This window comes from Mauremys reevesii, linkage group 21 (genome assembly GCF_016161935.1).
Source record: "Mauremys reevesii isolate NIE-2019 linkage group 21, ASM1616193v1, whole genome shotgun sequence".
In the NCBI taxonomy this organism is placed as follows: Eukaryota; Metazoa; Chordata; order Testudines; family Geoemydidae; genus Mauremys; species Mauremys reevesii.
Genome location: NC_052643.1, coordinates 21,467,201 through 21,471,911, shown reverse-complemented (window position 1 = coordinate 21,471,911; position 4,711 = coordinate 21,467,201).

Here is a 4,711-nt window from a genome sequence, read left to right as displayed (position 1 = left end):
CTGGCAGACTATTGCTGGACAGTGACAAGAGATGCTCCATTTAATGAATACAAGAGACAAGCCAAGAAGCGCCGAGTAGACACTGAATAGGACTAAACTATGTACAGAATAGTTTTCTGCCTTTTGTTTCATAATACATTTAAGCTAGATAACCCTTTTGCTGATTTTTAAATTGTTACATAAACAGGAGAGGTGAAATATTATCATGTAAAGCAACCATAAACACACAAAAAGACCTAGGTTTAAAATTGATGATTAAAACTCTGCTATCTACACAATATACATAGACATAAAATGTAAAAAACTTAAATATCTTAGAAACAGAAGCCAATCAGTTGTTTTAATTGTCATATTTGAATTGAGCAAATCAAAATATATTCTAAATAGCACATTTGATCTCTGAAGCAGACGACTTCTGAAAAATTGTAGCCCAGTGTAAGCCAAGCAACCCCCTCCCTTGCTTTGTGCTGGGTGCCCAGCTGTGGCCTTGTGTGTGTGTGTGTGTGTGTGTGTGTGTGTGTGTGTGTGTGTGTGTTGGATGGGGGGGTGTTGTGAGCACACTCCAATCAGGGAAGGGGTGGAGTTGGCCAAAGGGGCAGGTTGAATCTTTAGCAAAGAATTCCTTTCTCCATTGTGTTATCTAAGCGTTGCTGTTAAATGTCAGTAGACGAATGCAGCATTTGAAACAATCTGACTCTAACCCCACTGCCATCTCTGTTGCTGTAGTTCTCACACCCTCGCCTCTTGTCATGTCACTACAAAACATGGTGTCTTATTCTCATAGCGTCCTGTAGGTTAGACAGGACTTAAGTTTATAAGGGAAAAACTGAAGCATAACATCCCAAACCCCTCATTCCCAGCCCCAACCCAGAGCCCGCACCCCTAGCCGGAGCCCTCACACCCCTGCACCCCAACCCTTTACTCCAGCTCTCAGCCTCTCATCCCCAACCCCACCCCACACACTGCACCCCCAGACAGAGCCCTTTCACCCCACCCTCTGCCCTACCTCAGACCCCTCCACACTCCTAACACTTCAGCCTCATCCTGCCACACACCATCCATCTGCAGAATGAAGTTTGGAATGAGCACCAATAGACAGGTGAGGTGTCACACCTCACCTCCGTATTGGTGCACTCAGCAATATTCATTCCGCACACGGACATAGCAAATTAGAGGAAACACTGCTCCTGACTTTCAACCTCTCTCTCAGATCTTGAATTTCCCGTACATTGGATTGGTTGTGACTTCTTTGCCTGATTTGAAAAAAGACCAAAAGGACCTGAGTCTCCTCGCTCACGATAGCCCCCTGCTCGGCCAATCACCACTGAGACTCTGAGGGGCGGGAGGCTGAGGGGTCTCACCAGATGTCCCAAAGGACGGCCCAGGTCACCATCACAGGGGATCACTCTCAGATCCAGCCCCACCTCTTGGTGAGGACCGCTGCAATGAGAGCAATACCCCTCCCCTGCCCGCACTCCAGACACGTCCCTCCTCGGTAGCCTGCTCCGGGACCGTCAAAAGGATCTTGTCCCATTCTTCTTCATGGAAGGCCATCTTGTAGCCTGCAACAACATCCATGGTGTGATGGCAGCCCTCAACATCGTTCACAGTCCACATGAGTGGAGACTGTTCGTTGATTCATCGAAGATGAGTCTTAAAGATGTTTTACTGCATAATGGCAATGTTTTGCCGTCAATTCCACTTGGTCATGCAGTCCATATGAAGGAAACCTATGACAACATGAAACAACAACATGAAACCTCTCTGAGGCTCTTCTCTGCTCCACAGGGACGTCTGTCTTCTCACTCAATTAGCAGTGGGAAAGGGGAAAACCCCAAGGAGGCTCCTCCTCGCGCTCACAGGCGTGACCCTGTATTCTCTCTCACTCCTCAAGGGGAGACCTTGAGAAGGAGACTCCCTGCAGCAAAGCCATTTCCCCCACCCTGCAGCCTCTTTACCTGCCCCTGCTCATAGACTCTCTGTGAGGTCACCGCTTCCCAACCTACTTTGACCAATCAGCCCATCTCCTGTAAAAGGCTAGTGTGATGTCACAGCCCTGGACAGACCCTTTGCATCTTTGAGCTGCTCCTGCTGTGTCACACCCACACCCCCACTCACTCAGTGTTACTTCTGGACACGAAGCAGGCGACACATGAAAACATCACAGGCTGCTCAATGGCCCATACTTAGTTTTGCAGAGATTTGTAGACGTTAAGGCAAGAAGAGACCTTTGGATCATAGAATCATAGGACTGGAAGGACCCCAAGAGGTCATCGAGTCCAGTCGCCTGCACTCAAGGCAAGACCAAGTATTATATAGATCATCTCTGGCAGGGCTTTGTCTAACCTGCTCTTAAAAATCTCCAAGGATGGAGATTCAACAACCTCCCTAGGCAATTTATTCCACTGCTTAACCACCTGACTCTTAGCAAGTTTTCCTAATGTCTAACCTAAACCTCCCTTGCTGTAATTTAAGCGTCTTGATTCTTGTCCTATCATGAGAGGTGAAGGAGAATAATTTTTCTCCCGCCTCCTTGTAACAACCTTTTAGGTACTTGAAAACTGTAATGTCCCCTCTCAGTCTTCTCTTCTCCAGACTTAACAAATCCAATTCTTTCAATCTTCCCTCCTAGGTCATGTTTTCTAGACTTTCCTCATTCTTGTTGCTCTTCTCTGGACTTTCTCCAATTTCTCTGCATCTTTCCAAAATGGGATGCCCAGAACTGTACACAAGAATCCAGTGGAGGCCTAATCAGCACGGACCTAGGCTGGGGAGACCTAAAGAAGGAGACTCTCCGCAGCAAAGCCCCGGGGGTCTCTGAGATGGCCCCAGCCCTGCAGCCTGTCCTACCTGGCTGTTGTCATGGACGCTCTGTGAGGTCACCGCCTCCCAACCTCCTTTCACCAATCAGCTGAGGTGCTGCACAAGGTCCTTGTGATGTCACCGCCTCACCCACCCCTGCCCTGCAGGGCTAATGTCCTGTCCCTGGCCAGCCCCTTTCATGTTTCAGCTGCTCTCCCTGTGACACCCCCACGCACTCAGGGTTAGTGCTGGGGATCAAGCAGGCAGCACATGGAAACCTCAGAGGCTCTCAATGTGCCACACTCAGTTTTGCTGAGATTTGGAGACTAAGGCCACAAAAGACACTTAGATCATCTCATCTGACCCCTCTGCACAGCCCAGGCCTCCTGTATGGCACTCTAGCAAGTTTTGGATGAAAGCAGACTCCACAAAGGCACCTCATCAAGGGATGATGGAGAAAGCACCACTTCCCTTGGTGGTCTGGAGGAAATTGATGCTGTCGGAGGCAGGGAATTCACCCCAAGGCCACGCTTGGGAGTCTGTATCATAACACGCATGCACAACAGCACTGCACAAAGTTTGTACATGTCACCTTAACTCTGATGGTTCCTAATGTTTAAAGGCCCCCAGGGGTGCAACTTGGAGCTGGGGTACCGCTGAGCCCTCTGTCTCCCCAGCCTGGGCTCCCTCTCACACAGCTGCTGGGAGAAGATGGAGCTCGCTCCCGGCCCTGCACTCACACAAACCTTTGCACAGGCAGGGACACACCCAGCTGCAGGGACTAGGAAGCTTCTCCCCAGCTCCCCAGCCTAGGTCCCCGGTGCTGCAGCGTCTTGCCTTGGCCAAAAGCCTGACGGGATCAGTTTATTCCCCAGTCTGCTCCTCCCTCCAAGTGGAGAGGATCATGCACCAGTCTCCGGTCCTGAGCAGGTGCCCCAAGCACATCTAGCAAAACACAGGGCTTTAGGGGGAAATAGAACACACATTGATTAACTACGCAAAGATAGGCTTGAAGGGATTGTAAGCAATGAGCGCACAGCTCAATGCAGGTTACCCAAGAACTGAACCAAAAGAACCCTCTGCTTTGGCCTCAGCGTCAGATCTGGGGCGGTGAGTGCTGAAGCTCCAGACTCACTTTCCTGCTCAGCCCCAGCTCTTTCCCCAGGTCTCTCCCTTGCCGGCAGGCTCGGCTCAGCGGCCGACTCCAGCCACCGCAAACCGTCCGAACCCTCCCTGCCCCCCAGAGCTGGGCACAAAGGGGGCTAATGCAGATCTCTCCCCCATACAGACCTGGCTGGGGCAGCAGCAGCAGCAGCCCAGGCACCCACCGGCCCCCCAGCAGCCCCCACACTCCAAAGGCCCTGCACCGCACACACCCGCCGGCCTCACAGCTCCGCCCCACCCGCCCATGGTCTCATGGGCTCATGAACTCATAGACTCGAAGGCCAGAAGGGACCATAATGATCATCTAGTCCCACCTCCTTCACAATGCAGGCCACACAATCTCACCCATCCACTTCTAGATCAAACCCCTAACCTATGTCTGACTTACTGAACTCCTCAAATTGTGCTTTGAAGACCTCAAGCTGCAGAGAATCCTCTAGCAAGTGACCAGTGCCCCATGCTGCAGAGGAAGGCGAGAAACCTCCAGGGCCTCTGCCAATCTGCCCTGGAGGAAAATTCCTTCCCGACCCCAAAGATGCTGATCACTTAAACCCTGAGCATGTGGGCAAGACTCACCAGCCAGCACCCACGAGAGAATTCTCTGCAGGAACTCACATCCCAACCCATCTAACATCCCAGCCAGACCACTGGGCATACTTACCTGCTGATCATCAAAGATCAATTGCCAGATTAATTGCCAAAATTAGCCTATCCCATCATACCACCCCCTCCATAAACGTATTAG